Genomic DNA, 27,784 nt, shown 5'->3' with positions numbered 1-27,784 from the left:
ATAAGGAAAAAAAAATGCCACATTTGAAAAACAAACAGGTATTCTTTTCCTGTATGATCCAGGAGGTTAGTCAGCTGGAGAATAATTTATGAGGGTTCACAAACTGGGAGCAGTGATGGTGAGCATATGGCGGGTCTGAACTGTGTGCAGGTCAGCTCTCGCAATGTCTGTCTGTCATTGTTAGCATCCAAGCACACGTGTTAAGGGGCAGATTCGACAAGGAGAAATCATTTGGCAAAACCTTAGAAATGTGATTTAAAAAAAAAAAAAGAAAATAACTTTTACCGTACAACCCTCGCTGAGGCCATCTTACCAGATCCGGATCTTACCTGCAGAGAACAAACCCCTTGAAATGCATTGCCGCCCTTTCTTTGTTCAGCTAGGAAAAACGGGATAGTCGAATATTCCAAATAATCAGAATAATAAACCTGTGTGTTTATGAACACGTGGGGATGTGAATGTGGGCGCTCACATGATGGATACTTTAACTGCTCCGGCTAGTGAGTGGGCCTCCATTTTGATGAAACTTCTTTGGGGAAGGCCACTAACTACTCTTGTGTCTCTCACCCTCGTAGAGAATGTTTGCATTGTCAATCCAGTGCTTTCTGGCATGGGACACAAATGGCAGTTAGTTCATAGTGTATAAGAAAGGAGTGAGAGAAAGAGGTGGGGGTGGGGGAGAAGATTTGAAATATAGGAGCATCTTAAGGAGATGATGCAGAAAACAGTCATGGGGATCAGGCAGTGAAGTCAACAAGTGTCCCCGAGTGGGTGAAACTCCGTATGTGCTGGCAACGACAGGGTCTGCCTCAGTTTTGAAACCTGCTATTCAGAACAAATCCAGTGCCAGTTCTGAAGAGACTGTGAGGCAAAGCACTGAAAGTTTCTTAACTTCTTAGTGCTCATTCTTTCTCTGGGGTTGGAAGAATTCTGATCATGTTATAAAAGTTTCAGATCACAATGACAAAGGTACAATGATATTAGGACATTAGATTTTTCAGGACTAGAATGTTCTATACAGCCTGAAGCCAACTGGCCTGAAGCCAGAGATCCCATATGGTGAAGAGTGAAGTTCAGGTAGTAGGACCTGCCACCAGGAGACACAGTTACCATGACAAGTAACAGATCATAATGGCGGATTAATACAGGATGGCAGACCATTATGTGGGCGTGTTTGTCTGACGGAAGATGCCGCTGAATAATGATAAAAGTGAGCCCTAGCTATTGCCTAACACACGGAAACTGATGAAGTCTTAGCCAACCCTGCAAGCGAGCCACTTAGACCCGCAAAAGCTCAAAGGAAGGGAAGAACAGCTATGCATGATGGGAAAGGAGACAGTTAATGGCTATTAGCCACTTCCTCGAGGTTATCAACTGCTGTGTGTGGAGGTAGTTAATTTTCTTTATACATTTTTGGAAATTCTGACCAATCAGAACCTGAAGATTCAGGCTACGTTGAAACGCCCAACCATCCTTAAAAACAATGTTGTCCTTGAAAGGATGATTTTTCTGAGGTCTTTTCTGTGTGATCTAGGGTTTTTTCGCAACTTCTGACAAATTGTTTAGCCCTATGGGATGTGTATGGGTTATGCATATGTAATTGCGTATTTCAGACATGATAATATTTTCAACCTTGACGGCTCAGTGATGACCAAGGTTGCTGGAGTAGGTCATGAATCACGCCAGCTGGCTCCGCAGCCAATTTCTGCCGTCCGGCCTGAGACGAGCGTGCCTTGCTTTTCTGGCACACTTTGTATTTGTCTGTTTTCTTCCCTGTTGTATTTCTCGCAGCTACACTTCCAAAAGCCTCAAACCCTTTGCATCTCAAGTTCAGACGGCTGTCCCTGCCCATTTCCTGCTTGTAAGCACCAGTCGAACCCGCTTACCAGGGACTGAACATTCTGACTTCTTAACTCTTCCGGGCTTGGGGTTCTTTCTGTCTCCTAACTCCTACCCTCTCTGAAGCCCTTCAGGTCCAGGGTCCCCCCCCCGCCCCGGGAGGGCAGTTCTCTTGGTCATTATTGTCTTTCTAATAACAAGAGAGACTCTGAAGATAGCAGCATGAACGCCCCATCCCACCCTATCAGATGTTCACAAACCTGATTGACCGCAACATCGCCCAGGTGAAAACCTCACTTCTCCCTCCTAGTGAGGCTGCCTTCTATCTGCAGCAGAGTAGTCTCCCTAAAACAGGCCTGGTCCAGTTTTCCCACCTCGACATTCCGATTGTTTTTCCTTTCCATTGTGAACAAAATATTTTATATTCCACGGTGAACATTTGAAATGCCGTGTGCTAGGACATTTATAATAGATGGTAGCATTCGCAAGCTATAAAATGATGGCTGCATTGAGTTGGCTGGAGAAATCCAGCATCCCCTTTAATTTTCAAAGTTTTTTTCACTTCCTGACCAGTTACTACCTCCCTCCCCAGCTCGCTGCATGGCCTCTCTTGTGGCCCAGTGGAACCACTGCCCTGTTCTGTCAGCTGATTCATTTTCCTTACGGTCTTCTGTATATGTGTATATGTATATATTTATTAATTTATGTTGACATTGAGTGCGCATACGTTTAAATAAAATAAGTTCTATTCCATCACTTCATTTTGCTCATGTTTTGAACACTGTGTTTGTAAGAGAGATCAGCAACTCGCCATTATTGTTCACAATGTATTTCCAAGTACAGTTTGTGTTGATGTTTGCAGCTGTAATTCCTGGGTTTTCAGCTCTGCATAGTATTCCATTTCAAGTGCTCTCCACTTTGATTCCGTTATGCTCGTCTCAGGTACTTGGATCAGTTTGCTGTTATAAGAATCTTCCTATAAATGCTCATGTGTAAGTGCACTCAGGTAGTGAAGAGTGTCCCACAGATTTTACCCTAGAAATGATACCTTCCAGAGCAATTGTACCTGTGTTCCAAAGGTAGTTCCTCAGCTCCTTCTAATCTATCAGGCTTCCAACTTTCCTGTACACACTACTGCCAATGCCGACACTTGTTAGACTTGAACTTTTAAAGTCTATTTGGATGTGACTCAGGTATCCAAGTGGATATAATAAACATTTCCCGGGGGCTCCCCATGAAGATATCTGGCCCGACTAGGTGCTCGGGTTCAGGGGAAGGGACGAGAACTCGGGCAGGGAGGGGAAACAGTTTTTACCACCTCCGCTGCTGGTCCTTCCCCTTTCCGAGGTGTTATAGCTCTTATGACCGAAGCTCTCAGACGATGGAGTAATTCCTGCACCCTTTAATCCTTCTGAACACGATTCTTAAATATAGTTTGGCTTGAGAGTTTGGGAAGACCTCATCTACATATTCAGGGGCGTGGTCCTGCTATTTCTGATCTGTCTTAAGCCTACCAGACCTGTGGAGATGTCTTCACCTGTGGAGGAGGGGCTTGGAGCATTGCCTTACATGACTGATTTGTCTCAGACCTTTCTATAGGGGCCTGTGGGGGCGGGGGGAGGCTCCAGGTACATGAGAAGGCCCTGATCTCCTAGGAGACTGGGAATGCACCTGACATCCCTTTTAGGGTCCCCAGGGATTCAGTCTATCTCAACCAGGAATCAGAGTACCTTTCATAGCCCCTGCCCTACAATTTTCTTGACTTTGGTTTAATTTTTTAAGACAATCTCCCTATGCCTCAGCTTCTGGGGATAGGAATGTATGCTGTCCTGCCGTCTCCTCTCCCTCCTCCCTCTCCTCTTCCTCCTCATTCTTCTTTCCTTCTTCTCTGAGATAGGGTCTCACCATGTAGCAATGACTGACCTGGAACTTGTTATAGAGACCAGGCAGGCTGACCTTGATCTTATAGAGACCTTCCTGACTCTACCTCCTAACGCTAGAATTAAAGGTATATATCACTCCCGCCTTTTAAAAATATTTATTTACATTTTTATTTATTTTATGTGTCTGTCTGCACCTCTGTGTGCAGGCATGTGTACGTACTGATGTTCCAGATCTAGACGAGGACATCAATCCCTGGCAGACAGACTTACAGGCAGTGTTGAGCCATCTGATGTGGTGCTGGGAACTGAACTCTCTCACACACACACACGCACACAAAGTAAAGTGGACAGTCCTCGAGGAAGGACCCAACATCGACCCAGACCTCCATACATTTTTACACAGGGACACACAAGCACACACAAACATGTGGATGTGTATATACTATACACACAGGCACAAAGAACCAAATGAGATAAAGCACAACTTTAAATCTTTTTTTAAAAAAAGAATTATTTATTTATTTTATGTATATGAGCACACTTCAGACATTGAATGCCATCGGAAGAGGGCATTGGATCCCATTACAGACGGTCGTGAGCCACCATGTGGTTTCTGGGAATTGAACACAGGACCTCTGGGAGAACAGTTCGTACTCCTAACCACTGAGCCATCTCTCCAGCCCCCACAACTTTAAATCTTTAAAAGGGAATATAGAAACACATATTTATCATGTGAGTAATGAATATTTATTTTAAAAGAAAGGGAAAAGCTGAACGTGACGATTCATACCCATGATAATGGCCCTTAGGAAAGCAAAGGGAGCTAACTGCAGGTTTTATAGTTTGCAGTAAGTCCCAAGCCAGTCTAAACGAGAGTGAGGCCTGTCTTAGGAAAATAAAAAAAAGAGAGAAGGAAGAGGAAGGAAGAGAAAGAGGGAGGGAGGGAAAGAGGGAGGAAGGAAGACAGAGACAGAGACAGAGACAGAAAGAAACCAACAAGTATCTAATAACTACTAGCAGAAAAGAAAAGGTCTAATTAATGATTACTACACCAAACAAAATTTTAAAACCCTAAAAATTAAAATTGAAATGTTGGACAACTCACTGAAACCTTAAGGAAACACAGTGCATAACAGACAAATAGAAGGTGAACACGTACAAAGATTCTTCATTTCAAAATAGACCCAGAGGGCTGGAGAGATGGCTTAGCAGTTAAGAGTACATACTGTTTATGGTGGTTTGTATAAGAATGGCCCTCACAGGCTCATATATTTGAATGCTTGGTCATTAAGGAGTGGCATTACTTGAAAGGGATTAGGAGGTGTGGCCATGTTGGAGGAAGTGTGTCCCTGAGGACGGGCTTTGAGGTTTCAGATGCTCAAGCCAGGTTGAATATCTCACTCTCCCTGCTGTCAGTCAATCTAGGCATCATTTTCTCCGCTATCTCTCCAGCATCACCTGTCCTGCTGAATCACTCTGCTTTTTTCCTTTGAGGTGGACTCTCTCACTGAACCTGGAGCTAATTTAATGGTTAGTGTATCGGTCAGACTTCTCTAGAGTAACAAAACTTTTACAATGAATCTCTAAATAAGGAGAACAGATTCATTAGAATGGCTTTCAGGCTGTAATGACAATTTTGGAATTTTGGTTTCTGTAAAATCACAAAAATATTACATATTGCATTATTTGTTTTTTTTTGCTTTAATTTCAGGTGTGGAATATGGGGCCGCTTTAGATCTTCCACAGCAAGCTATGGTTTGCTTTATGCTCTAGCCTGGGTATAATATTGCCAGCTGCAGATAGTTTCTGCAAATGTGTGACGTTTGGAATTCTGGGGACTCTTCAGAGGGTATATAAATGCCAGGGCCCTGAGAGAGGTTGGTTGGTTGCTGTTGGTCGTGGTTTGTTAAATAGTTGTGCACAAAGGAGAGACAACAACAAGAAGAAATCCTGCCATCAAAGCTCACACTTAAAGAAGTAGACTTCCCTAATCAGCAGGAAGTAGTCTAAGGATAATTTCACTGCATTTCCCCTCTTTCCTTTTTTTCCTCTCCTATTTAGTGTTAGTCATTGAAAGAGTAGAAAAAGGGTGAAAGAAAGAAGACAAAAAGTAGACAAAGACCAGCTACAATGGGCTGTGATCCAGATAATGCAACAAAAACTGCCTATCAACGAAAGGCCTAAGAATCCGGTAGTCTTCAGTCTACAAGACTGAATGTCTCATCTGGCCTTTAGCATAGTCCAGAATCTCAATAAGTAGACTCTAATGCCAGTGAAGGAATGGAATTGCTAGTGAGGTCAGAGCAAGCAGGCAAAGAGCCAAAGCTTCCTTCTTCCATGTCCTCTTTATATACTCTCTCTCTCTCTCTCTCTCTCTCTCTCTCTCTCTCTCTCTCTATATATATATATATATATATATATATATATATATATATATATATTATATTCCAGCAGAAGCATGGCCTAGATTAGGGATGTGTCTTCCCACCTCAAAAGATCTAGATTAAAGGCTTATCTTCCCACCTCAAAGATTTGGATTAGAAGTGGGTCTTCCCACTTCAAATGATTTAATTAAGCAAAATTAATTACAGGTGTGCCCAGTCATCTTGCTTTTAGTTAATTCCAGATGTAGTAAAGTTGACAACCAAGAATCACCATCACAGGCAGTAAATCTCAGAAATTATCCTACAGCTCTGGAGTAATAAGCCTATGTAGTCATGGGATATTTTACATGGGGGCTGGTTTAGTGAAGACATGAATCAATGTCTACTCATCTCAGACAGAGAACTGATGACGACCACATTGGTGGATCGTCTCATTTAACTGGTATTACTTATAGGAGCAGAAATAAGTCAAAGGCAGTTACATCACCAAAGCTCATGCAAGCAGGTGTCAGCTTATGAAAGTTGAAGAGCTTGAGTATAGTAAACACCTTGGAGGCAGCTCCACTTTTTCAGGCAGTTCAGCCAGTCTCTGTTTCTTCAAGGTAACTTGGCAGTGTGGTTTGTCTGAGAGTGTTTCTCAGCAGTTCTTGCTGTTATATAAACACTGGAAGGGGTACTAGTGAACCTAATCAGTTTCAGGAACTTCCTGAAGCTATTAAGTTGTTTATTTCCTGAGTTTGAGGAGTTCCCCTGGCAGGATTGGAATGCCAATCCTTATTCAAAAATCTTGATTCTTAGGGAGTTTCCTTTCAAGATGGTATGTTTTAGTTTCACAGGAAATTGATATACAATAGTTATTTGAACCCAAGTCCCCATGTCTGCATAATAATTCTTACCTATTAAGCACTTACCTCAGCCTCTCTTGCTTTTGTCACAGGAACTTTTGCTTTGGGACCAGCAACCTTCAGGAATCCTGTCTTTGCATACATCCCCAGAGCATGCACCCCATACTTGGCTTTTATGTGGGTGCTAGAGGTCCAAATCCAGGCCCTCATGCTTCTATAGTTTGTTAACAACTGAACTGTCTCCCTAACCCATCGCCTTAGTTCTTGACTCCACTAGTTTAGTAATTTGTTGTCTTAATCTTTTCCATAATTTTTGGGATTTTTAGTGGGTAATGTTTTTGATTGTCTTTTTTTTCCCCTTTCAGCACTTTTAATGTGTCATTCTAGAGCCTGTGGCCTCCATAGTCACTCAAAGAAATCATCTTATAATCTTATTATTTTTAAAAATCCTTTGTATTTGATAAGTTACTGTTCTTGAACTGTGTGTATGGGGTGGGGAGAGGAGCTTGAAGCTAGACACCCAGACACCGAAATCTCAGCACAATGTGAGAAGGCTAGGCTAACCCCATGGCAGGGAGGGGGAGAGAGGGAGAGGGGGAGAAGGGAGAGAGGGAGGGAGGGGAGAGGAAAAAAACCTGCAAAGCTTGAGCTTGTTAGAGAGCCATTCATTGGCTGCTTTCAAAACTGTCTTTGAAAGTTTGGCTCTAATGTCTCTTGGTGCAGATCTTTTGCGTTTATCCTGCATACACACAATTGGATATGTAGGTTTATATCTTCCATAAAGCTTGAGACGTAAGTGGCCACTATTTATTCAGGGTGTCCCTCTACTCCTTTTTGTGCTCTGGAAATGTCATTTTGTGTACTTAGTACCATGATGGTGTTCTAAAGGTTTGTTTGTTTATTTTTCTTCACACTTTCTGCTTCTAGAATGACTTCTCTTCAGGCTTCCTTACTCTCCTCTGTTATCCCTTCTGAGGTAGAACACCGTGGATATTTCCATCTTAGTCAGGGTAATTTTCAAGTCTACACTTTCTACTTGGTTTTCTTTTAAACCATCCTTTTCTTTTTGTTTCTTCTGTGATGCTTCCTGTTTGTTGAGGCTCTGGCTCTCTCTCTCTTTAACTTCCTGCCCATGTTTCTTTACTTGTCTGAGTGTATATAATAGACTTTGGTTAGCTCTTTCGTTAACCAAGTTGCTAGACATCTGCGTGAACAGTTTCTACTTATTTCTGTTTTAGTTTCCTGTGGATATATCATATACTCATTTTATTTTATATACTATGTGATTCTAACTCTAAATTCTCCTATTCTTCCTCCTCCTCCTCCTCTTCCTCCTCCTCCTCTTCTCCTCCTCCTTCTCCTCCTCCTTCTTCTCCTGCTCCTCCTCCTTCTCCTCCTCCCCCTCCTGCTCCCCCTCCTGCTCCCCCTCCTCCTCCTCCTCCTCCCCCCACCCTCCTTCTCCTCAGTGTTTATTGCTCTTCTGTCTTGGGGTGGTGGACATGTATGTGCTGAGTGGCTTTTCTAAGCCATTTTTCAAACCTTTTTTTTTTTTTTTTTTTGTTCCTAGGTAGGCGTCCATAGTCTATAAGCTGAGGTATCCTGTGCTTTAACAATGTAATCTTGGACACCTGGCTTCGAAGAAAAAAGAAAACAGTTGCAGAGCGGTCTTTGTGTTCATTTACTTTGTATTGTAGCACTTCCCCCTTGCTTCATTTCTGTTACTCCCTTTAAGCCTCACTCACATGTATGGGGATTGGGAGTTGCCAGAGGTGAAATCTTTGGTCTTCTGGGTCTTTATCGAGCGCTCATCCCATCCCAAGCCCACACATGGATCTCCTGAGCCTCTGGCATACATAGAAGCGCTTACTTCCTTAAGCTCTGCCTTCCCAGATCTATGTATTGAGTGTCTTCAATGTTGTTTATTGCCTGCCCTAGGACACCCCAGCCAGGACTGTGCTTTTCCATGACTCATCAAAGCTGTCCGAGAAACCAGAAAAACTGAGTTAGTTGAAGCATAAAGCAACTTTTTGCACTGGTTGAAAAAACTATCAGACAGGTGGAGATCCACACACACAATCATTTGAGAGTAAGTTCTATATTGCTAACTCTGGCCCTGGAAAACTGAACTAAGTGCACGGGAAGGCTGTGGGGGCATAGCAGACATGGACTTTCAAACACTATAATGTCCATTCTCTTACCAAAAGGAAGCAACCCCTTCCTTTCCCAAGATACTCTTAGGTTTGCCTTTTTTAATAAAAAAAAAAACCAACCAAACAAACCAAACAAAGTTGTTATTTTCTTTTCTAGATTTCCAAATCCTCCAGAAGCTGAATCTGATAGGATTGGCTTGCTTATATTTTCTGCTCTTAGGAGGGGCAGAGAACCCTCTATTTCTTTACTTGTATGTTTGTCCATCACTTACTGTATACTTTTGGTTTTGGTCATGCTGGTTATGAAGCTGGAAGCCTTGTCCACTTTAAGCAAGCACTTAGCTTTTTCTTTACACTCCGAAGCCACTACATAATTTCTGCCTCACTTTCCCACATTGATTTAAATTAATTTTTCAAGTTCCATGAAAAAAATCTGTTTTCAATAAAGCTTTTTAATTTTGAGATAATTATAGATTTACATGTGGAAATAATAGAGTCCTCATGTACCATTTATCCAGTCTCTCTAATATTTATATTTTTAAAAGTACAGTACAAATCACAACCAGAGTGCTGACATCGGTACCACTGAGAGACGAAACATTCCATCACTATAAGAACCATTCGTATTGCCTTTTACAGCTATGTGTTTCCCTGCCGTGATCTGTTAAGCCCTGGACAGCCACTAGTTTGTCTTCTGTTTCTATAAATCTGGTATTATGTAAGTGTTGTAGAAATGGAACCATGACATGAGCGACCTTTGGGCATTAACATTTCGCGTGCAGCATCCTTCTCTGTAGATCTATTGACATTGTTTCATGGTGACAGTCTATTTATTTTATATTGTCGAGTAGTGTAGATTCCATGGCATGACTGTATCACAATTTATTCACATTCACCCATCAAGGGCACACAGATCGTTATTAAACACTTGTATGCAAATTGTAATATGAGCATATCTCATTTCTCTGGTATAGACATCCAGTAAAAGAATTGCTACATTGTATGACAAATGGATTTTTAGCTTTTAAATAAATTATGTTTTTTTTCTTAGAACCGATGTTGGTGGGGGTTCTTATTTTTCACTAGTCATTTTCATGTGCCATCTCAGTCAGGAGATGGGGGAACACTGAATTGTTGGTAGGTGAGGAAAAAAGGCCAGGTTTCCATATGCAGTCGTTGCTAACACAGAAGGGTCAGTTTCTTGTTGGTGGTGGAATAAAGCTACAGCCTTCTCCTTCTTCTTTGATATTAGGGCACAGGAATTCTGAGTTGCAGCTTAGCAAAAACAAGCAGTTATGTCTTCAGGGTGACTCTTGCTAGGAGAGAGAGAGAGAGAGAGAGAGAGAGAGAGAGAGAGAGAGAGAGAGAGAGAGAGAATGTGTCTGTCTATAGAATTTTCTATGTTGTTGGTCTAAATGGTTATTATCTAAAAGTATTTTATTTTGGTAGTCTGTGTACTTCTTTACCATTTGACTAGAAAATAGATATTTGCGGGATATTTTTGGTCTATAAGAACTGACATTAGCATTTGATGTGTTCCTCAGTTCTAAGTGTGATCTATCGGAATAAAAGAAAAGCTCAGGAAATATAACTACTTCCTTCCCCCTTGTGGCCTGAGGTTCTTCCCCGCTCTACTTGATTCTCTCTCTCTTTTTTTTTCAAAGATTTATTTATTTATTATATATAAGTACACTGTAGCTGTCTTCAGCCGCACCAGAAGAGGGCATCAGATCTCATTACAGATGGTTGTGAGCCACCATGTGGTTGCTGGGATTTGAACTCAGGACCTCTGGAAGAGCAGTCAGTGCTCTTAACCGCTGAGCCATCTCTCCAGCCCTTGATTCTCTCTTAAAATGATTATCTATTGATTATTTAGCATTTGTAGATGTGCTTATACCAGTATAGAAAAGTACATCCCAGGGCTGGAGAGATGGCTCGGTGGTTCAGTATACACTGACTTTGCAGAGGATCTGAGTTCACGACCCAGCACTTATGATGAGATCACAATTACCTGCTTGGGACCTTTTCTGGACTCAACAGGCACCTATATTTCACATGCATGTAGCCCCCCCCCATATAATGCAATTAAAAAATGATACAATAAACATAAAATGGTTTTTAAAGGAAACTGAATTTACACTATTTTTTTTTTACTGGAAACCCAAGTTTTCCATCTACTGTTCCCAAGAACAAGTGGTTGGAACATAAAAGTCCTAATAATATTGAACTAATTTGTTCATAAACATAGTATGTATTTGCATTTAAGTAATTTCATTTTCTTACAAAGTTTTAAAATTATATATCACTCATGGTCCAGGCTAATTGAAGCTGATTCTAGTCCTTTCCATTCTATCTCTTCAGACTATTCTTAGTCTTGTAGCAGCCTGTTAGGAGGAGCCCCTCTTCCTCTCTCCCTCTCTCTCTCCTTTCCTCCTTCCTTCCATTTCCTGGATACTCAACCTTTCAATGTAGACCAATGGTTCTCTCAATCCTTTCATTCCCGTTTCTCCAGACTTATTCTTAGTGCTAAGCCTGTGTGCCAGAGACCCCTCTCCTACCCCATTTCTGTTAACATGGGACTCTGATTCTTGGTGTAGACTCCAGTCCCTTTAGCTCTTTCCGGTGGTTCCTCTAAGCCTTTCTTCCTGCCTGTCACCATTTCTGTCACCTGCAGATTCACTGTAGCACTTTCCACCAGGGACTGACTCTATAGCCACCAAATAGGATTAAGAGAGGGCAAAAGTAACCAGAGAATGACTTACCCAACAAAGATAAGACCAGATATTGACATCAAGAAATATCTTAAACATCATAACTCCAGATGTCTAGATCCCAGTGGGAAAAAACAAACACGAACAGTTAAGACAGAATGTCTTCTTATGAAACCTGTACTCCCTTTGCAGTCAGCCCTGATAAATAGAATTTAGCTGAAGCACAAGATGAGAACTTCAAAATAGAAGTTACTAATATGTCCAGGAACCGTAAGTAAATATGAATAAATCCCTTAATGAAGTCTGTGAAAGCACAAACATGGAAGTAGGACCTTAACAGAGAAATTGAATAACTAAAGAAAGTCCAGATTCAAATAAAACTGAAGGGGCTGGGGATGTAGCTCAGTGGTAGAGCGCTTACCTAGGAAGCGCAAGGCCCTGGGTTCGGTCCCCAGCTCCAAAAAAAAAAAAACAAAAACAAAAAAAAAAACTGAAAATGAAAAATGTAGGGTGTCAAACAAAAAATCCTCAAAGGTAAGCCTCACCAATAGAGTAAAAGATATGCAAGAGAGAATTTGGGGTATTGAAGTTAAGGTAGAAGAAATGGATAGCTCAGCCAAAGAAAATATTTAAACAAAATAATCCAGACACAAAACACCCAGGGAATATGAGATACTGTGAAAAGACAAAATTCTATTCATAATAGGAGTAGAGGAAGGAGAAAAATCCCAAGTAGAGACACAAAAAATATTTTCAACAAAATAATAGAGAAATTCCCCTAAAGAGATGCATATCAAGGTACAAGAAGCATATAGAATACCAAATACACATCTTTCCCACATGATAATCAAAAACACTAAATGTAGAGAATAAGGTAAGAATACTAAAAGCTACAAGAGAAAAAGACCAAGTAACATATAAAAACAGACCCATTAGAACAACACCTAGCATCTCAATGGAGACTCTGAAAGTCAGCAGGGTCTAGAGAGATGTTCTACAGATTCTGAGGGACCATAGATGCACTATAACTAGAGTACTATACCCAGCAAAACTATCAATCACAATTAATGGAGAAAGAAAAACATTGCAGTATAAAACCAAATTCAAGCAATCCCAATGTAACCATCCACCTTTATGCAAGGTGCTAGAAGAAAAACTTATGTGAAGATGTTAATTACCCCCAAGAAGACACAAAGAATAAATAACCTCAGAACAGTAAATCAAAACAAGGGGAGGGGTGGAAACTCATGATATAACAACAAAATAACTGAACTCAATAAACACTGCTCACGGATATGTCTCAATATCAATGGTCTGCAATTCCCCAATAAAAGGATAGACTACCAGACTGGATTAGAAAACGAGTTTTCTGCTGCATCCCAGAAACACACCTCAATCATGAGTAGACATCACCAGTCATCATAAAGTTGGTAGGATAGGGAGATGAGAAGATTCTGAGAAGAGTTGAGGGAGGTAGAAAATATGATCAAAATATATTGTATGATTTATTTTCACTAAAAGAATCTAAAAAATAAAAATTTAGGTATTAGCATTTCTGGTGAATTAGGATAGCTATATTTCTTCCTTCCATTTCTTTAACTATTTTAAATGTCATTTTGTGTTTCTCTGGGGATTTCTAAGGTCTTTCAGGTCTTCTAGGTGTTTATGAGTATGCTATTTTTTCACTCAACAGAAGTACTTCGTTGGCTTCCAAGTCAGTACAATACTCATTCCCATCAGTCCTCTTATTTTCAAGGATCGGGACAATTACCAGGCCACTTAAAGAAGTCATTCTCTAGGTAGTGGCAATCTTTTCACTATATCTGTAGCAATTCCTAGGCAAGAATGTGTCTCACCAGTTGTAGGTTATGAAAATACAACCAAATGACCTGTAGCTAAAGTGCCGTTTATATTGAGGAAAGGCAACATCTCCAAGAACATCAAGTCCTAAGGGCTATATTACCTTTCTTGAATTATCAGCACTAAAACTATGAGTTTGGTGCTTATATCACAGACACCAGAAAGCTTTTCAACAATGACAAGAACAGGTAAGTAGACTTTTTGAAACAAATTCTTGTGAGAAGACAATTATCAAGGTTCAGCTAAAATCTATCTTAGTGGGGGAAAATTGGGCAGGAGCTTGAAACAGTTGGTCACATTGTATCTACAATAGAAAAGCAGAAGGCAGAGACTATAGAGATGGCCCAATGGTTAAGAGCACTGACTGCTCTTCTAAGAGGTTCTGAGTTCAATTCCCACAACTACATGGTGGCTCACAACCATCTGTAATGGGATTTGATCCCCTCATCTGACATGTAGGTGTACATGTGGATAGAGCACTCATAAACATAATACAAATAAATAATCTTAAAAATGAAGCAAAGTGAGATGATTACAAGTATATTTTAATAAACATTTTTCTCTGTATTATTCTCTTAGTGATTTATATAATAGCCAATATCCACTTATAAATGAATATATACCATATTTATCTTTCTGATATTTTCCTAGTTCCATCCATTTTCCTTGAATGTTTCATGATGTTACTTTAAAAAAACAGCTGAATATTCCATTATATCAAGATTCCGCCATTTCTTCATTTATTTTCTGTTGAGAGGCATCTAGGTTGTTCCTGGTTTCTGGCTATTATGAATAGAGCAGCACTGAACATGGTTTAGCAAGTATATCTATGGTGGGAGGAAGCATCCTTTGGATACATGCTCAAGAATGGATCTTGGAGTAGATTAATTTCCATCTTTCTGAGGAGCCACTGCACTGATTTTCACAGTGGCTGTACAAGTTTGCACTCCCACCAGCAATGGATGAGTGTTGTTATTCCTCATCCTGTCCTGGATGAGCTGTCACTTGTGTTAATTGTTCTTAGCCATTTGACAGGGATAAAATGGAGTCTCAAAGATGTTTTGATCAGCATTTCTCTCACGGCTAAGGTTGTTGAACTCTTCTTTGTTTCATAGCTATTTGAGTTTTTTTCCCTACTGAGAAATCTGTTTAGACCTAGTCTAAACATAAGTGGATTATTTCTTTTCTTTTCTTTTCTTTTCTTTTCTTTTCTTTTCTTTTCTTTTCTTTTCTTTTCTATTTAGTTTCTTGGGTTCTTTATATATTTTGGATATCAGCCTTCCATCAGATAAGTAGTTGGGAAAAATCTTTTCCCAGTTGGGAGGCTGCCACTTTTTCTAGATGAATGTGTTCTCTGCCATTCAGAAGTTTTTCAGTTTCATGAGGTCTCACTTATTAATTGTTGATCTTAGTACCTGCACCATGGGTGTTATGTTCAGAAAGTTGTCTCCTGTACCAAGTATTTAAGGGTATTTCCCACTTTCTTTTCTATGAGATTTAGTGTATCTGATTTTATGATGAGGCCTTCGATCTACTTGGATTTGAGTTTTGTGCAGAGTAATAAATATGGTTCTATTTTCATTTTTCTACATGTAGACATCAAGTTTGACCAGCACCATTTGTTATAGATACTGTCCTTTTCTTTCCAGAGTGTATTTTTGGCTTCTTTATAAAAAAAAAAATCAGGTGTGTATAGGTGTGTAGATGTATGTCTGCATCTTCAATTCAATTCCACTAAACAGCACGTCTCTTTTCATGTTAATGCCATGCTGTTTTTATTACTGTAGTTTTGTAGTACATCTTGAAATCAGGAATGGTGTTACCTCTGTAAGTTCTTTTATTGTATGGAATTGTTTTAGCTACCTCACTAGTTACACTCACTCCATATGAAGCTGAGAATTGTCCTTTCAAGAGCTGTGAAGAATTGGGTTGGAATTTTGATGAGAATTTCAGTGAATCTGTAGATTACTTTTGGTAGGATGGTCATTTTTACTATGTTAACCCCACTAATCAATGTGTATAGGAGATCTTTCCATCTTCTGATTTTTTTTTCAATTTCTTTCATCAAATACTTGAACTTTTTAAACACACAATTCTTTCCCTTGCTTGGCTGGAGTTACCCTAAGATATTTTATATTAATTGAGTCTCATGAAAGTTGTTGTTTCCGTTCCAACCCCCCAATCCCTCCCGCTCAGTTCTTATATTGTTTGTATATAGAAGGGCCCCTTGTCTTTGTATGTTAATTTTGTATCCAGCTACTTTGCAGAAAGTGTTTATCAACTGTAAGAGTTCCCCATTTGGAATTTTCTGTTTCATTTATATATACTATCATATCATTAGTAAATAAACATACTTTGACTTCTTTCATTTTAATGTATACCCCACTGTTCTCATTCAGTTGTGTTATTGCTCAAGCTAAGACTTCAGGTACCATATTGAATAGGTATAGAGAGAGTGGATGACTTTGTCTTATTCCTGATTTTAGTGGAATTGCTTGAGTTTCTCTCCATATGAGTTGATTCTGGCTATAGGATTACTGAAAATTGCCTTTAGTATGTTGAGGTATGTGCCTTGTATCTCTCATCTCTCCAGGACTTTTATCACGAAGGGGTGTTGGATTTTGTCAAAGGCCTTTTCTGCATCTAATGAGACGGTCATGTAGGTTTCGTCTTTCAGTTTGTTTATATGGTGGATTACATTTGTTGATTTTTTGTACACAGAACCATCCCTGCACCTGAGATGAAGCACACTTGATGATGTTGGATGATCTTTTTGATGTGTTCTTGGATTCAGTTTTCAAGTATTTTCTTGAGTGTTTTTGCATCTGTGTTCATGAGGAAAATTGCTTTTTTGTTTTGTTTTGTTTTTTTTCAGAACTTTATGTGGTTTAGGTATAAAGGTAACTTTGGCCTCATAGAATGAATTATGTTCCTTCTGTTTCTACTTTATGGAATAATTTGAGGAGTCCTGGCATTAACTAACTCTGACAGTCTGCTAGAATTCTGTGCTAATACTCACTATCTTTTTTTTTTCTTGGTTTGGAAACTTTGAATGACTACTTCCATTTCACTAGGGGTTGTATGTCTCTTTAAACTGCTTATCTGATCTTAAGTTTGGTAAGTGAAGTCTATAGAAAAATATTTCTTATTTATTCTTTCCATATATTACATCCCAACCATAGTTTCCCCTCTGTCCTCTCCTCCCCTCATCTTCCACCCCTCTTCCATTGCCCTTTAGAAATGGGCAGGTCTTTCATAGATATCAACCAAACACGGCATATCAAGTTACAATGTGACTAGGCACCACCTCCCCTCACACTCAGGCTGGATGAGACAGTAGGAGGGAAAGGTTTTTAAAAGCAGGCAAAAGGTCCAGGACAGCTCCTGCTCTCATTGTTAGGAGTCCCACAAGAACACCAAGCCGCACAACCAAAACATATTTATAGAGGGCCTAGGTTAGACCCTTTCAAGCTCCCCACTGAACTGTCAGTTCAGTCCCTGTGAGCCCACGTTACTTGAGTCTGTGGGTTTCCTTATCATGTCCTCTGGCTCCTACAGTTCTTCCTCCTCCTCTTACCCAGGATTCCCTAATGTTTGGCTGTGGGTCTCAGTGACTGTTCATGGATGGAGTCTCTCCGATGAGGATATGCTAGGCTCTTATCTATGGATATAGAAGAACGTCTCTAGGAATCATTTCATTGACTTTTTTTTTCCAGTTGTGTTTGGTTCTATCTCAGGTCTCTGGGCTATCCAGCTTCTAGGTCCTGGCTCTCCAGGTCATGTCAGGGGTGAGCTTCCTTTCCTAACATGCTTCTCAAACTGGTCCAGTCATTGGTTGGTTGGCCACACCCACAATTTCTGTACCACCTTTACACAGCACATATTTTCAATGTAGGACAAAATTTTAGGTGGAAGATTTTGTGTCTGGGTTGATGTCCTCTTCCCTCCACTGGAAGTGTTGCCTGGTTACAGTTGATGGGCCCTTTAGGCTCTGTATTCTCCATTACTAGGAGTTTAGGTAGGGTCATTTTAGTAGATTCCTGGATCTCTCTGTTTCTGTCTGTCTGTCTGTCTGTCTGTCTGTCTGTCTGTCTGTCTGTCACTCTCTCTCTCTTCTAGACAGGGTTTCTCTGTGTAACCCTAGAACTCACTTGGTCGGCCAGACTGACCTGAAACTCTCAGAGATCTGCCTGCCTCTGTCTCCCATTTGCTGGGATTAAAGGAGTGTCATCATTTTTTTATTGAGTCTCTGGGAAATTCACATCTTGCATTCCGATCACTGGATTCACTTCCCAGTCCTTCCATGTCTGCCCCCCTGCCCCCACCCCCGCCAAAATTAAAATAACATTAATTTTTACAAAATTCAGTTTGTGTTATCTATCTACTCACTGGAGCATGGTTAAACTCAGTGGCTTGCCTCTTAAACAGACATCAGTCTTTCCACTCCCACACCCCAACCAGAAGCTACCCATTGTGGAGAACTACACTTCAGCATCCCCATCCTGAATCTGGAGTCTGTGTTGAAGTCTGTGGCCTGTGGTACCTGTTAGGTATCTGTTAAATGTTGGGATTTAATTCTCGACCTGCGCCTGGACAAAGCACACCAAACCAACATGGTTCCACATGGAAAGGTTTAATGAGAGAAGAAAAGGAGAGGAGAGGAAAGGCTGGCCATGAGCATGTGGAGGGAAAGGGGGTGGGGCATATAGAGGGAAGGGACAGGGAGGAGGGGAAGAGCAAGGAAGAGAAGAGAACAAAGAGAGAGCAAGAGAGCATGAGGAGGGGGCAAGCAGCCCCTTTTATAGTCAGGCACAGCAAGCTGTTGCCAGACAGCTGTGGGGAGGAGCATACCTGGCTATTGCCAGGTAACTGTGGGGGTGGAGCTTAGACAGAATACCAACAATACCACCAAAAGCCTGTGAATTGAGCTTCAGTTGGAACTCACTTTGAGGTCCACAGGCTGAGTTGCACTGGCCTGCACTGCTACCTGAGACCTTCCTTGATGATGTCCTGTTCTGTGCAAATTCCAAGGACCCCTCCCTGTCTGTGGTCCTACTGCAGCTCAGGTCTGTTGATGTCCATGGCCCTTGTCACCACTGAAGTCCATGCAGATGTCTATGGTTTGTGCTGCCACTGAGGGTAATCCTGGGAGTTACTAGCTTGTCCCGGAGATGCCCCCCAATTCCAGTTGTCTCTGCCAGTACTCTTTCCCTCCATCCTCACCCTACCTGATTCCTCCTGTTTTCATCCCTGCCCTCCTCCACGTCTGAAATCTTCTTCCCCTTCCCAGGGAAACCCATTCCTCAGGCCTTGAGCCCTCCTTGTTGTTAGCCCCTCTTGCTCTGTGGATTGTAGCATGATTATCCTTTCCTTTACAACTAATAACCACTTATAAGTGTCTACCCACCATGTTTGTCTTTCTGGGAATAGGTTATTCACTTAGGATGATGTTTTTTCTAGTTCTATCCATTTACCTGTAAGTTGTGTGTGTGTGTGTGTGTGTGTGTGTGTGTGTGTAAATATATATAAATTTTTTCTAAGACTTAGGAATGGGGACAGGCTAAGGGTCTGAGGAGAACCACAGGAGGGAGGAAAACAAAGAATTCCATGTGACTTTTTGGCTTTCCTCAGGGTCTGTTGTTATATTTCCCTTTTCAATTATGATTTTGTTAATTTTGGATATTCTCTCTCCCTCTTGTGAGTTAATTTGTATGAGGGTCTGTCAATCTTATTGATTTTCTCAAAGAACCAATCCTCTGTTTCATTGATTTTTTTTTGTTTTGTTTTCTTTGTTTCTATTTCTTTGATTTTAGCCCCGAATTTGACTATTTCTTGCCATCTACTTTCGACGTGCTTTCTTTTTGTATTTGAGCATTCACATGCACTGTTAAGTTGCTAGTGGTACAAGATCTCTCCAGTTTTTCATTGCAAGCACTTTGTGCTATGGACGTGCCTCTTGGAGTAATTTTTATTGTGTCCTATAAATTTGAGTGTGCTGTGTATTCATTTTCTTTGAATTCTAGGTCTTTAATTTCTCTTTAAATTTCTGTGCTGACCCATTTTTCATTCAGGAGAGAGTTGCTCGGTTTCCATGAGTTTGTAAACTCACTGCCCTTTCTGTTATCCAGCTTCAATCTCCGGTGTTCTGCTAGGATACAGGGTGTTATTTCAATTTTCTTATTTCTTTGAGACTTGCTTTGTGTGTTCAAGTATGTGCTCAATTCTGGAGAAAGTTCCATGAGGTGTAGAGAAGAAGGAATATTGTTCTGTATTTGGGTGAAATGTTTGGTAAACCTGGGGGATTCAGGTAAAATGTGTTTGTGAGTATTCGGATCTCACACTTAGGAATGGGACAGGCTAAAGGTCTGAGGAGTTTCATAGGCGGGAGAAAACAAAGAGATCTCACAGGATCTGATTGTTCAGGTTCTTTATAATGCGGGCAGAGAGTGAGGAGAGATCACCCCAGAATGTCTGCTATAGGGCCTGTTGGGATCGTGGGCTGGGATAAAGCAATGATGGGGAGGGGCGTTAGGAGGGGAAGATCTATGGGTTCTATTAGAGCTGGGGTGGGGGAAAGGCTGCTACGGGGGTTCTGCTGCAGAGTTCTACCTGGTTCCCTGGCAGGAATGATCAGTGAGTTCTTAATCACTAAGTTCCCTTTCGTTCTCTGTATCATTTCATTTTGATTTCTTTTTCTTGATCATTTGGTGTGAGAGATGTGTTCCTCGTTAGTTCCAGAGTGAAACACACAGTGTTAGTTGTACTTCTGTCTTATACTGTATCTTAAATTTCCAGTTAGTTACTGTTGCCCTTGATTTTATAGTTTTCTTCCGTTCGTCTGTTGTCTCCCCGCCTCCCTCTGCTCTGGCCTCAGGTTTGTACCCTGCTGCTATTAAGAGGCACTGAGGTTGTGTTTCAGGCCACCAGGGATTGGCAGATACAACAGGGCAAAAGGCTCCAAATCTCCATAACCCTTTGTTCTTCCTCATCAGGTCCTGTGGCCATGTCTTAGTACAATAGTCCACCCAGGCATTACAGAGCATCACCTAGTCCTAGGAGTCCTCCATTCCTAGGTATGTTTTCAAGACAGGTTTCCCAGAAATCACTCTGCTCCACTGTCCTTCCTCAATGTCTCTCCCTGGCTGCTACGGTCTAGGACACACCCTTACTCTTTTTATCAGAATTTTCTAAGGCCTCTGATACGGCTTGGTTTTGATGCCCTGATTTTCTTCCAGGTGATCCCCTTTTCGTGTGGAAACTACTTTTTATTTCTTCTAAACAATGGTTAGTGAAGGATTCCTGAAGTCTATAGTTCTCGCTATAAATAAGCACGCCGTTTAGTGACGCTGTGAATAGGTTGTGCTGATATTTCTTCCTTTACAGCAGTGATGGGCATTTGCTTGTGGAGTGAATTTTTGCTTACGTTTCTTGTTGACTTTGAGTTTGTAAAGAGCAGAGATTACGTCTGGCACAGAAACTTATTCCAGAGTCAGAGCCTGTGGGATGAACAAGGACGATTTCGAGCTTTTCTCCTTAGTTAGCATGTATTTTCCCAAGTTCAACCTTTGATGCTCTGGCCTATAGACGTAGTTATCAATAAAGTAATAAGCTATACACTTAGCAGGATTTTTGTTTTCTGTAGCTTGAAGCACCTGTAACCGAGATCTTAAACGGTATTAACAAAATTAAACCAAGTAGTTTGGCTGTACTTTTGGGTTCCGGAGTCTAATTGCCTATACTGAAGAGCTGGAGTCATAATTTGATGGTCTGTAGGTTTCTCAGCTGTTTCGCTCTACAAGAAAATGCATAATGGGCGATTTTGCACGTGACTGTCTATATTTTATATGCAACACATCAGTGTTGTGTAAATTCTCTGAGCAACTTCTATTATCTTTGAAACCACAGAAGCAACAAGCAGTTATAATTACAGTCTGACGAAGCTCTAACATTTCAAACATGCCTACAGTACTGGTACCACAATGGGAACGTTCATCTGCCTGCAGTTGCTCTGAGCCCGGTGACGTCACAATTACACCGTTTTAACGGAAACGTCTGTCCTTAAACAGAAACAGCTTGCTTGAAAAAGCTAAGAGTTTTTATTCTTCTGACTTCTTTGATTCCTCACTGAGGAAAAGTGGTCGGGATGGTAAATATTGCCGCATAGCCGTGTTCCTGTTACTTCTCGGCTGGTTTCACTATTGGAGAGTCCCAGGTATTCGCCTTCACTCCACATGGGGAACGAACGCGGCGTTATTTAAAACTCCTTTTGTGCATCTGCTCCTTGTCAACTCATGATCGTCTGATCCTTGAAGATTTGACAACCCTGTGATTTGCTGTAATGGAATTACTGAGAAGTTATCAACAGAGACGTTGCACTGGAAGCATGCATCCTTAGATGTTTAGAAGGAAACGAACTTCAAAAGGGAGTGGTAGCCACAAAGAAATACCTGAATCATACTCCTTGCCCTCCTTCAGTGGAGTGGCTCTGTGTCTTTAATTTTGTTGACTGAGAGAAAGGATGTTTATACTGACTTCCTGTGTCCTGAGCTTGGACTCATTTTTTTCTTTTCTTTTTTGCTAAGTTTATATATCAGCACCGCGTAGGCAATGAGCACACCTCATGGGCTGGGTGTGTCGATTTAAAGAACTTGCTCTGTGGGATTCAAAGGCCTTCCTTATCCTGGGGCTCTGTCACTGAGCATGAAAGAAACATTGAATCCACTTGTGAAGTTTTCTGAGTTGCTATTATTTTTCTCTTTTTAGTTATTCTGCTCTCACACAATACATTCCTCCTTCCACTTCTCCCAGTAGCCCCTCCCCCTCTCTCTTCCAGATCCACTGCTCCTTTATTTCCCTTCAGAAAAGACCAGGAATATCAACTGAACGATATGGTAAGACTGGGCTCAAGGCCTTATAGCAAGGCAGGACAAGGCAAACTGCTAGGAGGAAAAGGGTTCCGAGCTACCCCACTCCAATTGTTAGGAGTCCCATAAAAAAGCTACATATAGCATATATTCAACATAGCATATTATTCAGAGGACCTAGTGCAGACCTTTGCAAGGTTCTGTGACTGATGCTTCTGTCTCTGTGAGTTCTTATGAGCCCTGCTTAGTTGATTTTGTGGGCCATGTTGTCCTGGTGTCCTTGACCCCTCTGTCCCCTATAATCTTCCATGGGGCTCCCTGAGTTCTGCCCAATGCTTGTGAGTTTCTGTGTCTGCTCCCATCAACTGCCAGAGGAAGCATCTCAGGTGATAATTGGGCTAGACATTGATCTATGAGTATGGCAGAATATCATTAGGACTTATTTCATTTTTTTTTTTTAACTTGGCAGTCATGTTCGATTCTACCCTAGATCCATGGGCCATCCAGCTCCTGGTTTCTGACCATACAGGCAGTGTTGGGTATGGGCTCCCTCCATGGCATAGACCTCGTTAGACCAGGGATTGGTTTGTCACTCGCACAAGCTCTGAGCTACCATTGCCCCAGCACATCTTGCAAGCAGGACACATTGTAGGTTGAAGGCTTTGGGGGCTGGGTTGGTGTCCCAGCCTCAGCATTGGAAGCCTTGACTGGGTCATCTGCTAGAGGGCTAATGTACAAAATATATAAAGAACTTAAGAAACTAGACATCAGCAAACCAAATAATCCAATTAAAAATCGGGTACAGATCTAAATAGAAAGTTCTCATCAGAGGAATCTCAAATGGCTGAGAAACAAAGAAATGTTCAACACCCTTAGCCATCAGGGAAATGCAAGTCAAAATGCCTCTGAGACTCCATCCTACGCCTGTCAGAATGGCTGAGGTCAATAATACAAGTGACAGATCATGTTGGCAAGGATGTGGAACAAGGGGAACACTTTTTTATTGCTGGTGAGAGTGCAGTCTGGTATAACCACTGTGGAAATCAATATGATGATTCCTCAAAAGAAAAAAATTGGGACTAGATCTACCTGAAGACCCAGCAATTAATTACTCTTGGACGTACCCAAAGGATGCTTCATTTTTACCACAGGACACTTGCTCAACCATGTTCATTGCTGCTTTATTCTTTATAGCTAGAAACAGATGTCCTTCAACCTAAGAATGGATACAGAAAATGTGGTACATCTACCCAATGGAGTACGTGAAGTAGAAGACATCATGAAATTTGCAGGCAAGTGGATGGACGTAGAAAGACATCACCCCGAGTAAGGCAAGTCAGACCCAGAGAGACAAAGCTGATAGGTACTCTCTTACATGTGCATATTACCTGTGAAGCAAACAATAGCAGCACTACAATTCACAGACCCAGAGAGGCTACCTAACAAGGAGGGCTCGAGGAGGGATGAATGGCTCTCCCTGGGCAGGTGGACTGGCAGTGGGTAGGGATGGGACCAGAAGGGACCAATTGTCGAATAGAGAGAGTATCGAGAGAGACAACTGAAATGGGGGGATTTGGGGACATTTTGGGGGCAATGTGAAAACCTAGTGCAGGAGAGACTTTATGGAACCTACGAGGGTGACTGTAGGGAGAACTCCTAATAATAGAGGAACCTGAACCTGCCATCTTCTATAACTGTTATGACTTTCCAATCTGTGATACTGAAGTACACATGGAGGCTGGGTGGCTGACCCTAGAAGTACAATATCTCAATCAGATATGTTAGTATGATCAAGAAACTCATTAAGAGGTAAAATCTAGGCTCACCCCTGTCATACTGAATCGAGCTCTGAGAGAGAGATCTGGCAATCCCTGTGGTAATAAGCCATGTGGGTGACTACAACATACTTGAAACTTTTGAAAACCATGGAATTGCATAACTTTAGGATACTTTTGTCTAGAAACTTCCAAGAATCTGTGTGTATGTAAAATAATTTAGGCCTACACCGATGTTAAACAGGCAAATTCCTCTGCTTGTAATTAAATGTAAAAATTGGATTCCAAACACAGATGTAGAGGCATATGTAAGAGGAAAGGGAAAAGAACATTGAAACTGTTGTAAGAAAGTAATTACTCTTAAAAGGTTTTCGAAATAGGCATTTTCAGAACTTGCTTCCTTTTGACACTGTCAAATGAACTTGGTGTTTCTATCATACATGCAGTGTGGTGAATGTTTCCGCTGAATGTTCATTAGTGCTTAAGGCCTGCAATTTCATAAATAATTTCAAATTATTCATAATTATTATAATTTGGTTCTTGTATTTATGGAAGAGAACAGCTAATCTGTTCTACATGAGTGTACATATGGTCAAAATGTTTGTGATTGAACACTTGGGCTCTTGGACTCCCATATAGGAAAATATACTTACGTGTAACCACTTCTGTTCCTCATTACCATGTGCTTGACCTAACAGCCTGTCTGCTCTATATTTTTTAAGAGTAGAAACATTTTTTGGTAGTGATTAGTGCAATCATGTGAGTGACAACATTACAGGGCTTCTGAAGGAAGGGGTTGTAGAATGCTTTGCTTATGGCTTAGGTTGATGAATATAAATATGTGACAACATATAGAAAATTTGTGTTTTGTTAATGAAGTGACCATATTAAATCTGGAATATAATATGAGAATCAAGGAAAGAAGTGAGAGAATTCTTTCCTTTTTTTCTTTTCTTTTATTAGATATTTTCTTTAGTTACATCTCAAATGTTGTCTTCCTTCCCTGATTTCCTCTCCGGAAACTTTATACCCCACCCCCTACCTCTGCCTCTATGAGGGTGCTCCTCCACCCACCCACTCACTCTCTCCCACCTCCTGCCCTAGCATTCCCCTACACTGGGGCATTGAGCCTTCATAGGAACAAGGGCCTCTCCTCCCATTGATGGCCAACAAGACCCATCCTCTGCTGCATATGGAGCTCGAGCCATGAGTCCTTCCATGTGTATTGTGGTTGGTGGTTTAGTCCCTGGGAGTTCTGGGGTCTGATTGGTTGATATCATTTTTCTTCCTATGGGGTTGTAAACCCCCTCAGCTACCTCAGTCCTTTCTCTAACTCCTCCATTAGGGATCCCATTCTCAGTCCAATGGTTGGCTGAGAACATCCACCTCTGTATTTGTCAGGCTCTGGCAAAGCCTCTCAGGAGACAGCTATACCAGGCTCCTATCAGCATGCACCTCTTGGCATCCCCAATAGTGACTGGGTGTGTTGACTGCATGTGGGATGGATCCCCATGTGTGGCAGTCTCTGGATGGCTTTTTCTTCAGTCTCTGATCCACATTTTATCCCTGTATTTCCTCCTGTGAGTATTTTGTTCCCTCTTCTAAGAAGTAATGAAGCATCCACACTTTTGTCTTTCTTCTTTTTGAGCTTCATGTGATCTGTAAATTGTATCTTGGGTATTCTGAGTTTTGGGGCTAATATCCACTTAGCAGTGAATACATATCATATGTATTCTTTTGTGATTGGGTTACCTCACTCAGGATGAAAATTTCCATCCATTTGCCTGTGAATTTCATGAAGTCATTGTGTTGATGTACCACATTTTCTGTATCCATTCCTCTGTTGAAGGACATCTGGGTTCTTTCATGCTTCTGGGTATTATACATAAGGCTGCTATTAACATAGGGTAACATGTGCCCTTGTTATATGTTGGAGCATCTTTTGGACATATGCCCAGGTGTACTTCAGGTAAGTACTATGTTCAATTTTCTGAGGAATCACTAGACTGATTTCCAGAGTGGTTGTACCAGCTTGCAATCCCAAGAGAATTATTTCTTTTATAAGTTTATTATAAAATCGTGTGAAGTATAAAAGACATTTGGGAAGTTGTTCTTCACCAAATATTTATTGAGTACCTATTGATACTAGGTACTAACAGAGGGTGTGCTAGGAAAATTTGTTATCTGAGGCTCACCTCTGGGCAAAGAACTACTGGCAATAAAAGAAATGCTGAGAGAGGGAGAAATAGTCTTCCTCAGGAAAGGGCATACCAATTGGTTATATAACACTAAATGGTTAGCTCACTGTATCTATCTGTCTGTCTCTCTGTCTATCCATCCATCCATTCATCTATCATCTATTTATTATCTATCATGTATTCATCAATGAAATCAATGTAAAAGGGAAACAATAGCAGAGGAAGAGGAGTCGAGGGAGGATATATGGGATGAATATGAGAAGTACAATAGTGTATATATGGAAGTGAAGCCATCATTTATGCTTTACACTGCTGAAGAGCAAGAATCAAATCAAAACAAAACAAACAAACAAAAACCCACTGTAGAAAATCAAATAAGAGACTCAGTGCTTTTCAGGTTATAGATTAGGACTTAGGAAAGATAAACATTAAAAAATGCTATTATGCAGCTTGCGATTAAATGAAGCACTTGCTTAATAAGTGCAGCGAGAATGACAAAAGTGACATGTGTGTTGCAATGAAAATAGGTGATACAGATGGAAACCTACCTTGGGCATCAGTATAAAGTTTGATGTTTTATTTTAATGATGATAATTCTGACTACTCTTTTGGTAAAGGAAGTTTGTGGTAAAAGAAGAACAACAATAATAAAAAGAAAAATAGGAGGTTACCAAACAATGCCTCTGGGATAGTCCCTGTACTAGCTGCCCTTACATTATAATGTAAGAGTTGTACAGGAAGTGTTGTCAATTTGCTGCGGTATGGAATCAACTAAGAGACAAGCTTTCAGGCACACCTCTGAAGGATTACTTAGCCTCTGGTCATGCCTGTGAAAGATTATATTGATTAGGTTACTTTAGATGAAAAGACTCATCTTAAAAATGCATGGCACTGTACCTGGGCCTTAGGGTTTAGACTATATGTGATGGTTCAGAAAAGAATGGCCCCCACAGGCTTCTATATTTGAATGCTTAGTCACCAGGGAGTTGCTCTCTTTGAAAGGATTATAAGAATTAGGAGGTGTGGCCTTGTTGCAGGATGTGTAGGCTTTGAGGTTTCCAAAGCCCATGCCAGTCCCCAGGTGCTCAGGATCTCTCTCCCTCTCTCTCCCTCTCCCTCTCCTTCTCCCTCCTTCCCTCCCTCCCTCTCTCTCTGTCTCTCTCTGTCTCTCTCTGTCTCTCTCTGTCTCTCTCTGTCTCTCTCTCTCTCTCTGCCTACTGAGTAGGATGCAGCTTTCAGCTACTGCTCCATGCATCCTTGCCTGCTTCCATGTTC

General features: G+C 41.0%; 1 long non-coding RNA gene across 3 annotated transcripts in view; it reads left to right on the top strand.

The window, feature by feature from the left end:
• Positions 1–1,027: 1,027 nt before the first annotated feature.
• The window catches only part of LOC134486356 (uncharacterized), a 52,046-nt gene continuing 25,289 nt past the window's right edge, over positions 1,028–27,784 (top strand). Inside the window, exons 1-2 of one of the 3 annotated variants that reach the window (XR_010065175.1) lie at positions 18,395–22,563; positions 23,731–23,816. This is a non-coding gene — a long non-coding RNA (uncharacterized LOC134486356). Of the gene's footprint in view, positions 1,390–18,394; positions 22,564–23,730; positions 23,817–27,784 lie in introns of those variants that run through there. The other 2 variants (XR_010065174.1, XR_010065176.1) reach the window with 2 other exon arrangements.

The sequence above is a fragment of the Rattus norvegicus genome, chromosome 3, assembly GCF_036323735.1.
Source record: "Rattus norvegicus strain BN/NHsdMcwi chromosome 3, GRCr8, whole genome shotgun sequence".
Taxonomy (NCBI): Eukaryota; Metazoa; Chordata; class Mammalia; order Rodentia; family Muridae; genus Rattus; species Rattus norvegicus.
Note: the sequence above shows the minus strand (reverse complement) of the source record. Positions and strands in the feature narration are given on the sequence as shown.